We start from the raw sequence: 14767 nt of genomic DNA, 5'->3' as shown, positions 1-14767 counted from the left end.
TGGGTAAGTAGTTAATCTACTTACCCATCCATGGCGCCCCCTGCAGGGCCTCCCTCCACCTGCTGCTGCGCTCTGCACTGTAGCTATGAGCGCTCGTAACGAACGCCCATAGTTACAGGCAGCAGCAGCACTGACAGGGCCACTCAGGGTCACAAGAGGCTGCTCTCCCGTTGTGGTGTCGGCGCTCGAGTGAGCTTTGGCACCACGAGGTGGGAGAGAGGCCTCTTGTGACCGCTGCAGTGTGGCCACAAGGGTGGAATGAAGAGAAGAGAAGAGGAAACGCGCAGACCCCGGTGAGTATAAGTGTTTATTTTTTTTGTTATATGTTATATGGGAGGGGAGCACAAAGGGGCTATATAACCAGGGGCAGCACCCAGTGGGGGTCTATATACCACTGGGGGGCACACAGGGGGTATATATAACTGGGGGGGTGCACATGGGGTATATATAACTGGGGGGCGCACAGGGTGTATATATAACTGGGCGAGCACATAGGGGGGCTCTATACTACTGGGGGCGCACAGGGGATATATACTACTGGGGGTGCACTGGGGGTATTTATAACTGGGGGAGCGTACAGGGGGTCTATATACTACTGGTGGGTGCACAGGGGGTATATATAACTGGGGGGGTGCACATGGGGTATATATAACTGTGGGGCCCACAGGGGGTATATATAACTGGGCGAGCACATAGGGGGGCTCTATACTACTGGGGGCGCACAGGGGATATATACTACTGGGGGTGCACTGGGGGTATTTATAACTGGGGGAGCGTACAGGGGGTCTATATACTACTGGTGGGTGCACAGGGGATATATATATTACTAGGGGGTGCACAGGGGGGTATATATAACTGGAGGAGCATACGGGGGGCTATATACTACTGGGGGCACAGGGGATATATATACTACTGGGGGCGCACACTGGGGTCTATGTACTACTGTGGGGCAGCACACAGGGGTCTATATACTACTGGGGGGGCGCACAGGTTGGCTATATACTACTGGGGGTGCACAGGGGGTATATATAACTGGGGGAGCACAGAGGGGGCTATATACTACTGGGGAAGCACAATGGGGTCTATATACTACTGGGGGCAGTGCACAAGGGGTCTATATACCCCTGGGGGCAGCACATAGTGCACTTTCAGGGCATTATACTGTGTATGTGGAGCTCTGATTCTGATGCTGGGTTGGTGGGGTGCCAAAAAGGGAAGGTGCCTACTCTTGAGGGCTGTGCACCGGGCCCACCAATGTATTAAAATGGCCCTGGTTGTGCATAGTGAGTGAATGATGGGTGCATAGTGGATGGATGAGGGGCTTGCTGAGGCTCTGTCACCCAAGGCTCCCTGATAAAACCGGGAAGACCTTAGGACTGCAATACTAACCACTGAGCCACCTTGCTGCCAATGTCATCATAACACATTAAACATATGGATAAACATCAGGTAAACCACCATATATATTTATGTTATTCCTGGGCAGAAGTCATATTAAAGGTGAGCTTTGGCCCCATCTTACAGTTCCCTTCCAGCAGTTTCCCCATGAATCTAATGCCACTATGAGATTTTATCACTACAGGTGAATATTGGATTTTGATATAGTAAACTGTACGAATGTTGCTGCTGTAAAAAAGAAATGAATAAAGTAGGTTCAATGCATTTATTTTAGATGAACTAGGTCCCAAACAAGCACATAAAAACATTAAGTCAACAAAAGGCAAGATTACCAATGTGGTAAATAAATAAATAAAGGTGGCCTAGGGAGTCTGTGGAAGAAAGGAAATGTTAGCTAAGATTAAAGATTAAAATGTGCATGTTAATTGAGTCAAATGAGGATTTGTATTTAGCATTACTTTCATCTGAGTTGGTAGAATGGCAAACAGCACAGAATATTAAATGTTGCTTTTATAGCTGATTTATTCTGAGGACCCATCAATACAGTCAGGATTTGATGAGGATATTGAAATGGATTTTTGCACCAAATCCACATCAAATCTGTTAACAATCTACCTTATATTGAACTGAATACATTTTTTGTAACCTTGTTCACATGCTCTGGAAAATTTCTAATTCACAGTATTCAAGTCAAATGTGAGAAAAATAAATAAACATGTTTATCCTTGCAGATTACATATAGAAAAGCCTACCAGTAGCAACAAATGGAGGAGCCCCACTGGAGGCTCCTCTAAGGACACATCCATTGCATTGTGGCAGAAATCAGAGCATCAGCTTTGGAATTCCCTGTCTTTAAAGCGGCCGAGAGAACCTGCTGATATGCCACAGAAGCCCTTTACCTTAGGAGTTTATTGCTGTTATAAACGCTTCTCTGCGCCTCTGCATTCCTAATAAATTCGCTAAATTCACTCGGGTCACGGAATGGCAGGTGTCTTACGCAGTGGGAACATGGCCTAAAGCATAATTAAACACTATAAAACATTATAAGGTAATTATTAGTTGTAGTGACCTGGTCAGATGCCTGCTTTACCACCTCTTTGTTTTGTGGGACAATTTAATATTATTCAATAAGCCATAAAGCCCCTGTAAATTCATCCATAATACCCTCCTAAGTGCATTTGCATTACCTAATACATGCACCTTTGTGCCCATATATGCCAGATCACACAAATCTAGAAATGAATCCTTGAACTCAACAAATGTATTTGCTTATTTATTCAGTGTAGCTTAATATAAGTAGAGCTCAAGTACATGTTTCAGCTTAAAGCTTCCTCCTCGGCCCCAATCTTATGCTGTTAGTTGTGGTAAACTCCACTCTAGAGCACCATTAGGAGCATTGCCGCATCATCCGACCTGCCCCCTCCATTGATTATGGTTAAAAGCATGGGACAGACCAGAGGACGGTAAGACACATACCTTCCTCCTCAGCGTTCCGGTGCTGTAGGGGGGCTATCAGCAGGTTACTTTCGCCTTTAAAGGGAACCTGTCTTCTGTAATTCATGTTCCAAACTGTTGACACTGTTAGATAGCTTTTAGGACAAGGAGACACATGGGGGGAGATTCTAGGGGAAACTGGCTCAGTTGCCCCTAACAACCAATCAGATTCCATCTTTTATTCCTCACAGACTCTTTGGAAAAGGAAAGGTGGAATCGGATTGGTTGCTAGGGGCAACTGAGCCAGTTTCACTTTACACCATGTTTGATAAATCTCCCCCACGGTATCTTTTATATATCCAGCTGTGCTTCCAGGATGTACAGAAATGTTTTTTCTCAATAAAAAGTGTCAAAGAGGCTTTTCCAAACTCCTGAGTAGCTGCAAGCTGGAATGTCTCCTCTCCCCTCCCTGCTTGATTGACACCTGTAAGGAAGGAAGTGTTACAGCTTTGCTGCACTTCAGGAGCTCAACCTCTTTGGCTGTTCTTACTATAGAATAGAAGAATTGTTCCACATTATGGAAAACATGACAGGTACCACATGTCTCCTGGCCAAACAGCTTATAGTGTTAGCAGTTTGGAACGAGAATTGCAGCTAACAGTTTCCTTTTAAATTACATCAGATTTTTACACAAGTGCTACAAGTGGTTAAAGAGAGCCAAATTTAAAAAAAAGTATATCAAAAATATTAAACCTGGTCCATTTACTTGAGGAAAAATGATCCAATATTACATATCTATGACAGTTTCTGACATATGACATATTTGCTGACAGTTTTTAGCATCACGTCCTTCCTTTCACAGGAATATTTGCATCTAAGCATATCCAGTAATTCTTAATTAATTCTAAACACCTGCTCTGAGGAAATCTTAGGCCATTTCTCCATGGTCTCAAATGTCCTTCTAATATTGTTCCAATAGCCCTCTGGATTATCCAGGTGATCCTTAGCAAACTGTAGATGGGCAGCAATGTTCTTTTTTTCTTTTTCTTGTTTCTGCTTATAATCCTTAATGGTGGACTCATGAACATTAATAATAGCTAAAGTTAGTCCTTTACTTGCCTAGAGGTTCTCATGGATTTTGACCTCATAGATTATTATACACGTATTATACACCTGCCCATGGTCTTTAATGTTATCCATTTGTACATAACCTGTCTGACTGTGGATTGGTTTAGTCCAAACACTTTACAGATGGCTTTATAACTTTTTCCAGCCTGATGAGCGCCAACAACTTGTCATATTTTCTTTTTTTTACTAATATTTTTCCAATCATTTAGAAAATGTACCCGGAGCTGCCCAGGTATAAAGTGTCAGTGTGTTAATTAGATTTGTTCTAAGGTGCCCAGGAGGCCAAGCTAAAGGTATTGTTTCATCTAAGTTAATCAGTGGAATTAGTGTATACCTGTAGTGCATAGTTGGAGGGGTTCTGTATACCCACAATGTATAGTTTTTAGGGGTCTCGCATATCTGTAGTGCATAGTTGGGGGGCTGTATACCTATAGTGTATAGTTGGGGGGTCCTGTATAACTATAGTGTGTAGTTGGGGGGGCTGTATACCTGTAATGTATAGTTGAGGGAGGTCCTGTATACCTGCAGTGTACAGTTGGTGAAGGTCCTCTACACCTGTACTGTATAGTTCGGGGATCCTGTATACCTGTAGTATATAGTTGGTGCTGTATACCTGTAATGTATAGTTGGTGGAGGTCTTGTATACCTGTAGTTTATAGTTTAAGGGTCCTGGATACCTGTAGTGTATAATTGGTGGAGGTCTTGTATACCTGTAGTATATAGTTCGGGGGTCCTGTATACCTGTAGTGCATAGTTTGATGGTCCTGTATAACTGTAGTATAGAGTTGGTGGAGGTCCTGTATACCTGTAGTGTATAGTTTGGGGTCCTATATACCTGTAGTATATAGTTGGTGGAGTTCCTGTATACATGTAGTACATAGCTTTGGGGTCCTGTATACCTGTAGTGTATAGTTTGGGGTCCTGTATACCTGTAGTATATAGCTTTGGGGTCCTGTATACCTGTAGTAAAGAGTTGATGAAGGTGCTGTATACCTGTAGTATAGAGTTGGTGTAGGTCCTGTATACCTGTAGTGTATAGTTTGGGGTCCTGTATACCTGTAGTATATAGTTGGTGGAGTTCCTGTATACCTGTAGTGTATAGTTTTGGGGTCCTGTATACCTGTAGTGTATAGTTTGGGGTCCTGTATACCTGTAGTATATAGTTGGTGGAGGTCCTGTATACCTGAAGTATATAGTTGGTGGAGGTCCTGTATACCTGTAGTGTATAGTTTTGGGGTCCTGTATACCTGTAGTGTAAAGTTTGGGGTCCTGTATACCTGTAGTATATAGTTGGTGGAGGTCCCGTGCACTTATAGTGTATAGTTTTGGGGTTCTGTATACCTGTAGTGTCCTGTATACCTGCAGGGTCATATTAACCATTAGGCACCCATGGTCTGGTGCGTAGGGTAGCACCTTGCAGAGGGACAGTACCCTCCCGTTCAGACTTGCCAGAAAATCTTTGGTCAGGTCTTGTATAGCGGTGTTATCCAGTCACAGTATGGAGGTATTGGTCAGGTCTGGTATGGCAGTGTTATTCAGTCACAGTGTGTCGGTATTGGTCATGTCTGGTATGGCGGTGTTATCCAGTCACAGTATGGCGGTATTGGTCAGGTCTGGTATGGCCGTGTTATTCAGTCACAGTGTGTCGGTATTGGTCATGTCATGTATGGCAGTGTTATCCAGTCACAGTATGGCGGTATTGGTCAGGTCTGGTGTGGAGGTGTTCTCCAGTCACAGTGTGGTGGTATTGGTCAGGTCTGGTATAGTGGTGTTATCCATTCACAGCATGGCGGTATTGGTCAGGTGTGGTATGGCAGTGTTATCCAGTCACAGTATGGCGGTATTGGTCAGGTCTGGTATGGCAGTGTTATCCAGTCACAGTATGGCAGTATTGGTCAGGTGTGGTATGGCAGTGTTATCCAGTTACAGTATGGCGGTATTGGTCAGGTCTGGTATAGCAGTTTTTTCCAGTCATAGTATGGTGGTATTGGTCAGGTGTGTTATGACAGTGTTATCTTGTCACAGTATGGTGGTATTGGTCAGGTCTGGTATAGCGTTGTTATCCAGTCACAGTATGGCGGTATTGGTCAGGTCTGATATGATGTGTTATACAGTCACAGTATGGCGGTATTGGTCAGGTCTGGTGTGGCGGTGTTAGCCAGTCACAGTTTGGTGGCATTGGTCAGGTCTGGTATGGCAGTGATATCCAGTCACAGTATAGCGGTATTGGTCAGGTCTGGTATGACAGTGTTATCCAGCACAGTTTGGCGGTATTGGACAGGTCTGGTGTGGCAGTGTTATCCAGTCACAGTGTGTCGGTATTGGTCATGTCTGGTATGGCGGTGTTATCCAGTCACAGTATGGCGGTATTGGTCAGGTCTGGTATGGCCGTGTTATTCAGTCACAGTGTGTCGGTATTGGTCATGTCATGTATGGCAGTGTTATCCAGTCATAGTATGGCGGTATTGGTCAGGTCTGGTGTGGCGGTGTTCTCCAGTCACAGTGTGGTGGTATTGGTCAGGTCTGTTATTGTGGTGTTATCCAGTCACAGCATGGCGGTATTGGTAAGGTGTGGTATGGCAGTGTTATCCAGTCACAGTATGGCGGTATTGGTCAGGTCTGGTATGGCAGTGTTATCCAGTCACAGTATGGCAGTATTGGTCAGGTCTGGTATGACAGTGTTATCCAGTTACAGTATGGCGGTATTGGTCAGGTCTGGTATAGCAGTTTTTTCCAGTCATAGTATGGTGGTATTGGTCAGGTGTGTTATGACAGTGTTATCCCGTCACAGTATGGTGGTATTGGTCAGGTCTGGTATAGCGTTGTTATCCAGTCACAGTATGGCGGTATTGGTCAGGTCTGATATGATGTGTTATCAAGTCACAGTATGGCGGTATTGGTCAGGTCTGGTGTGGCGGTGTTAGCCAGTCACAGTTTGGTGGTATTGGTCAGGTCTGGTATGGCAGTGTTATCCAGTCACAGTATAGCGGTATTGGTCAGGTCTGGTATGACAGTGTTATCCAGCACAGTATGGCGGTATTGGTCAGGTCTGGTGTGGCAGTGTTATCCAGTCGCAGTATATGGCAGTATTGATCAGGTCTGGTATGGCAGTGTTATCCAGTCACAGTATGGCGGTATTGGTCAGGTCTGGTATGGCAGTGTTATCCAGTCACAGTATGGCGGTATTGGTCAGGTCTGGTGTGGCAGTGTTATCCAGTCACAGTGTGGCGGTATTGGTCAGGTCTGGTATAACAGTGTTATCCAGCACAGTATGGCGGTATTGGTCAGGTCTGGTGTGGCAGTGTACAGTTGGTGAAGGTCCTGTATACTTGTACTGTATAGTTCGGGGGTCCTGTATACCTGTAGTATATAGTTGGTGCTGTATACCTGTAATGTATAGTTGGTGGAGGTCTTGTATACCTGTAGTTTATAGTTTGAGGGTCCTGGATACCTGTAGTGTATAATTGGTGGAGGTCTTGTATACCTGTAGTATATAGTTCGGGGGTCCTGTATACCTGTAGTAAATAGTTTGAGGGTCATGTATAACTATAGTATAGAGTTGGTGGAGGTCCTGTATACCTGTAGTGTATAGTTTGGGGTCCTATATACCTGTAGTATATAGCTGGTGGAGTTCCTGTATACCTGAAGTATATTTGGGGTCCTGTATACTTGTAGTATAGAGTTGGTGAAGGTGCTGTATACCTGTATTATAGAGTTGGTGTAGGTCCTGTATACCTGTAGTGTATGGTTTTGAGGTCCTGTATACCTGTAGTGTATAGTTTGGGGTCCTGTATACCTGTAGTATATAGTTGGTGGAGGTCCTGTATACCTGAAGTATATAGTTGGTGGAGGTCCTGTATACCTGTAGTATATAGTTTTGGGGTCCTGTATACCTGTAGTTTAAAGTTTGGGGTCCTGTATACCTGTAGTATATAGTTTTGTGGAGGTCCCGTGCACTTATAGTGTATAGTTTTGGGGTCCTGTATACCTGTAGTGTCCTGTATACCTGCAGGGTTGTATTTACCCGTATGGCAGTGTTATTCAGTCACAGTGTGTCGGTATTGGTCATGTCTGGTATGGGGGTGTTATCTAGTCACAGTATGGTGGTATTGGTCAGGTCTGGTATAGCGGTGTTATCCAGTCACAGTATGGCAGTATTGGTCAGGTCTGATATGATGGTGTTATCCAGTCACAGTATGGTGGTATTGGTCAGGACTGGTGTGGCGGTGTTATCCAGTCACAGTTTGCCGGTATTGGTCAGGTCTGGTATGGCAGTGTTATCCAGTTACAGTATGGCGGTATTGGTCAGGTCTGGTATGACAGTGTTATCCAGCACAGTATGGCGGTATTGGTCAGGTCTGGTATGACAGTGTTATCCTCCACAGTATAGCGGTATTGGTCAGGTCTGGTGTGGCGGTGTTATCCATTCACAGTATGGCGGTATTGGTCAGGTCTGGTATGACAGTGTTATCCAGCACAGTATGGCGGTATTGGTCAGGTCTGGTATGGCAGTGTTATCCAGTCACAGTATGGCGGTATTGGTCAGGTCTGGTATGACAGTGTTATCCTGCACAGTATAGCGGTATTGGTCAGGTCTGGTGTGGCGGTGTTATCCATTCACAGTATGGCGGTATTGGTCAGGTTTGGTATGTCAATGTTATCCAGTCACAGTATGGCGGTATTGGTCAGGTCTGGTGTGGCAGTGTTATCCAGTCACAGTATGGCGGTATTGGTCAGGTCTGGTGTGGCGGTGTTACCCAGTCACAGTATGGCGGTATTGGTCAGGTCTGGTATGGAGGTGTTATCCAGTAACAGTATGGCGGTATTGGTCAGGTCTGGTATGGAGGTGTTATCCAGTCACAGTATGGCGGTATTGGTCAGGTCTGCCAGTGTTATCCAGTCACAGTATGGCGGTATTGGTCAGGTCTGGTATGACAGTGTTATCCAGCACAGTATGGCGGTATTGGTCAGGTCAGGTGTAGCAGTGTTACCCAGTCACAGTTTGGTATACCTGTTGTGCCCTGTATATACATGTACTGTATGGATGGAGTAGGGGGTCCTGTATATACATGTACTGTATAGATGGAGTAGGGGGTCCTGTATATACATGTCCTGTATAGATGGAGTAGGGGGTCTACCAGTTATCACTGTGGATGTTGTGAGGCAGCTTCCCTAGCAACCATTGCTCCCTGTGAAAATGAAAGCAGTAATCCTATTGGTTGCTAAGGCTCCAACTGCCGTGTCTGCTGCAGCTAATTATATCACCTGTGTTTGCAGTGAGGAGATTTTCCCATTCATCTCTATGGGGTGCCGCTCTTTCCCCTCCCCCTCCCCTCCTGTACATCTGGCGGGGACGGGACCTGCGCAATAACCTTCCCGGGCACCCAATGTATCTGTGTGCCAAATTTGGGGTCAAACGGTTCAGGCGTTTGGAAGTCTATAGAGGACAGACAGACAGACAGAAGGACAGACAGACAGACAGACAGACTTTGATTTTTATGATATAGATGACAATGTTTCCATAAGCAATAAGATATTATAGACAAAAAATATTCTTCAAAGATCCTCAGAAATCTTCTTTGTTCATGCCATGATACACCTTCACAAATATGTTTTGAAGATCAGACATTTTATATATGCTTGTGGGGTGTGTGGGCAGTTATTAAATACCCACCCCAATGACCCATACCAGATCTACTGAAGCACATGCCTCCCAGTAAATCCAGTAAATCTAGGGCTGTTGCGTTTTTACCATGATTTATACCTGCTATAAGGCATAATTTATGATAAATCGGATTAGCAGGGCATATCTCGGCAAAAAGTCCAATGTTCCAGGTGTAGTCTTCATAAAGCCTTCACAAATTCTTAGTTTTTTTAAGGCTGCTATTACACCTTGACTCACAGCTGCTTTAAACGATCTGCTAATTGTAAAGGTTCACATACAATATCACATATGTGGGAGTAGAAAAAGTATCATGTTCCTCTATAAATAAATAACCAAGTCTAATGATACGTTTACACAGAGCGATAATTCGGCCAATCGATCATTTAACGATTTTGAAGCAACGATTTGGTTTTTATAACGATCAGCGTTTAAACGAATAAATCATTAGAAAATTTGTAAGAAAAATCGTTATTGCGATCGTCTTTAAGATCGCTTAAGCCCATCTTTTACATAGGGTAAATCTGTGAAAGACTGTTTACACGAAGCGTTCTGCAAATTTTCAGTGAACGACGAACGACGATTTAAGAACATGTTAAAAGATCAAAATGCTGTGTTTGCTGTGTTTATATGGAACGATTATCGCTCAAATGCGATTGTTTATGCGAAAATTTGAATGATAATCGTTCCGTGTAAACGCAGCATAATATTTTCTCATTTGATTTGGTTCTCTAGAGACGCCGTTTACTGCTTTAGGCCATGTTCACACAATGATGTTTAGCATAAATCACGTCTGTTGTTGCCATTTGCAGGTGCGCCCGTATCCAAATTCACCAGAAATAGATGATCTTCACCGGCCGTTCTGTGACCTGGCCGGATGACAGAATGGCCGGTGTTATACACCATGTGGACATGGCCTTAATGTGCACATGTATGATGTCATTTGGGGCTGCTGATTTAAAGGATTATTGACAGCTTTCCATAGGAATGGTATACAGTCCTGTCCGACACCCAGAAAGTCAGCACAGCTCCTATTTGGGATAGTTCTTTTTCCTTGGTTACCTTTATCCTTATGCCCTCTATCTTATCACAACTTCATATTGCAAATTAAAGTACTTAGAATTCTAGAAGAGAATTATATGAACAACATCATTTTATTACTTCTCAGAATTGAGAATTCCATTAACTCTGACTGTACTCATTAAAATCCAATTTAAGTCAATGGATGCCCTGTCGAATTTCTTAGAGATCACTGGGCTTAAACACAAAGGGCACAGTGCTTGTAAAGGCTTAGGGGTTCCTTTGTTCCAATGATTACCGCTGGTAAAGTAAATGTCTGATTAAACAGGTCAGACATGTCACGTAAACTTCTGGCTAATATAGGCTACCAGGGTGCAACCACACATAGGAGATATCCTTTTTATGTGAAGTGATTTGAAATATATATTTTTTTCTCTCTAAAATATTACCCTATTCTTCCCCAAATCTGGACAATATGATGCACAATGGTTTAGATTTGCCACTTTAGAAACTGCTGAAATGCTGTAAATTTGTTAAATAGATATTGTTTCAGCAAACTGCATAGATCAATAGTACAAGCAAATAGCAGAAATGTTGTAATATATCTTATCAAACAAAAATGCCTCATAGGATCAGTGGTGGTTATGTAAACTTCTTACAATACTCTATGTAGTAAAGTAATTGTTCCTTCCCCCTCACTCCATGTGCTGTTCTGTCCAGTGGATAGTGTCACCTAGACAGAGCTTCACAGCATTGGGCCCCCTCTCCCCAGGCGAGAGGGGGCCCAAGTGCCGTGAAACATCACCTAGGTGACACTGTCCACTGATTAAATGGAATGATTTTAGAGCAAACAGAAGTCATAGAGATGTTTTATACAGGTATATATTGAATATGTAGCATCTCAGCTTGTGGGTGGTGTGAATAACTGCACGTAAAGTAAGGGGGGGTGACAGTATCACTTTAACCATTTAAGTACCAGGCCCAAAATTACCCAGTGGACCACGCAAATTTTTATTTTTGCATTTTAGTTTTTTCCTCCTCCCCTTCTAAGAGCTCTAGCACTTTCAGTTTTCTATCTACAGGGCCATGTAAGTGCTTGTTTTTTACAGGAATATTTGTACTGTGTAATGGCATCTTTCATTTTACCATAACATGTATGATGGAAACCCCAAATTATTATTAATGAAGATATAAATTGGTAAAATCGTAAAAAAGAATGCAATATGGTAACGTTTGGGGGGTTCCTGTGTCTACGTAATGCACTATATGGTAAAAGCGACATGATACTATTATAGGTCAGTCCGAGCACAACCATATGCAGGTTACACAGATTCTCTAATGTTTTATATATTTTTTTAATGAAATCCTTTTTTTTGCAATTAATTATTATTAAAATGGGACTATTGTGACGCTTACAACTGTTTTATTTTTTCACCTACGGGGCTGTATGGGGTGTCATTTTTTCCACCATGATCTCTAGTTTTTATTAATACCATATTTGTGAAGATCGGACGTTTTGATAACTTTTTATTAACTTTTTAAATATATATATATATATATATATATATAATGTAACAAAAAATCGGTAATCCTGGCACTTTTTTCGCTCTTTTTGTTTACGCCATTCGCCATTAGTGATGACGCTTGTTATATCTTAATAGAACGGACAAATACGCACACTACGGTATATTATATGTTTATTTATTTATCTATTTATTTTTATATGTTTTATTTATATAATGGGAAAGGGGGGTGATTTTAACTTTTATTGGGGGAGGGTCTTTGGGGTAGTGTAATAATGATTTTTATGTGTTTTTTTTTATTTTAAGTCCCTTTGGGGACTTTTACATACATTTGTTTCATTATTCACACTGATCACTGCTATGCCATAGGCATAGCATTGATCAGTGTGATAGGCGATCTGCTCATTGAGCCTGCCTATGCAGGCTCAGTGAGCAGAGCGCCAATCGGACCTCACGGAGGTAGGTGAGAGACCTCCGGCGTTCTGTTACAACGATTGGGACCCCCGCAGGCACACTGCGGGCGTCCCGATCGTTAAGTGACAGGGGACTTCCCATGTCACTTACACTTGAACGCAGCGATGTACCGGTACGCCCAGGTTCATCGAGGGGTTAAAGTCCTACTTTAAAAAAGTTGTCCTTTGTTTAGATTGATGGGCTAGATAAAAAGGGCACAGTGTTTGCAACAGGGGGTTTCTTTATTCTAATAATCAGAGGTGGTAATATAAACTTCTAAAATGTCTGTATGAATAGTCAAAAGTTTTCACTTTTACAGAATAGCTTCTGTCTTCTCCCGGCCACAAATGTGATGGGCTCTAAAGGATTACTGACTACTGATTGTGACTACTGCTGACAAACAGCTAGGCTCTGATCCGACTACCTGATGTGGAAAGATTCAGAAATAGCTGTAACAAGACAATGATGGTTTTACAACTCTTTTTTTAAAGTGTTTGCACATTCAAATTTTGGTACAAATACTACGTATAGGATCCATTAATGTCCTAGGAATGAGTGAAAGGGGTTATCCAGGATTATAAAAATAAAGGGGGGATTTATCAAAGGCTGTAACATATACACTGATGTCAACTGTCCACAGCAACCAATCACAGCTCCGCTTCCAGCTCTGATAAAATGAAAGCTGAGCTGTGATTGGTTGCCGTAGGTAGATTACACCAGGGTATATTTTATACCCTTTGATAAATCTGGGTCATAATTCCTTTCTTTAAGAAACAGCGATACTTCTGGTCCTCAGGTGGTGTGTGGTATTGCATGTCAGTTCAATTAAAATGAATGGAGAGGAGTTGTAATACTGTACACAACCTGATGACAGGGGTGGTGCTATTGTCACAAAAAAACAGCTATGTTTTTGCTAATCCTGGATAACCTCTGTAATAAGATTCCAAAATGTTAAATCCAGTTTATTCCTGAATTAGCAGACAGTGAGGCTTTATATTGAATGGAAGCTATATAGAAATATTGCTGCAGCACTTTCTAGCATCCCCATATTCAAATAGGATGCTAGCGTGTTACTGTTATCTCTTGTAGTTTGTATCTTTTTAAATGTTGGGATGCTTTAAAGTGCCCCAAAATGTATTTTCATAAATGCAAATATGTAACCAATTCCAGCTTAACTTTCTCCAGCAGGATTCCACACTTTCATATTAATCTTCTTTCTGGTGACAGTTGTCACTGTCTGTATTGAATAAGGCTTGATGTACCTGAAGGGAAGTGATAAGAACGCTCAGGGTTTAATTAAATGCTTTTTTTTTTTTCTAAAAAAAAAAAATTAAAAAAATAATAATAATCTGACAGTTGACAGCTAAGTGGAGCACCCCTTCAGCACTGCTTGCCTTTGCTCACACCATGCCAGCACGCAGACAGCAGATTGCAACAATCTGTGTTGTTCAGAAGACGACCTTTAGAGCGGTTTAATAAAATATAATTTCCACTGACCTACTTCATGCTCTTATTAAATAAAATAATCCAGACAGTGTTCAAAGTAGCTTTGTAATATACCACAAAATCATATTTAGTTGATTTTCATTTCAGCATGTGGGAATCATGACAGATCCATCTAAGCTGAACAAATTAAATGATAACCTGAAGCCACTATCACCCTTTCTTTAGATGAATTAAGTCAAATTAAGGAAATTTCAAGACATCTTTCTGGTACCTGGCAAAGTAAAAAAAAAAAAGTCCATGCTGTGTATTGCTACACGGCTGGTATAGTACTACAAGAAGAAATATTCCTTATAGTTTCTAACTTGTCAACTCTGAAAATGTCTCCATTTGTGAAGTACGTCTGAGGTATGTTATTTGTTACATCTGAACATGTCTATTGGGAGGGAATTGGTTAATTAAGGCTTTGCCCAATCAAGTTCACTTTTGCTTAGTAGAAAATCTGAGGTGATTTGACAGGCTACTCAGCCATCAGGATATTGTAAGAGCTGCTGAGATGATGGAAAGATCAAAATCCACAAGGAAAATGAATGAGCAATCATGTTAAAGGGAAACTGCTGTGTTCGTACATATGAACCTGCTGTTATGTACCTGTAGTCAGGGCAATATTTACCACTAGGCACCCGTGGTCCGGTGCCTAAGGCTG

The sequence above is a fragment of the Dendropsophus ebraccatus genome, chromosome 7 (assembly GCF_027789765.1).
Source record: "Dendropsophus ebraccatus isolate aDenEbr1 chromosome 7, aDenEbr1.pat, whole genome shotgun sequence".
Taxonomy (NCBI): Eukaryota; Metazoa; Chordata; class Amphibia; order Anura; family Hylidae; genus Dendropsophus; species Dendropsophus ebraccatus.
Note: the sequence above shows the minus strand (reverse complement) of the source record.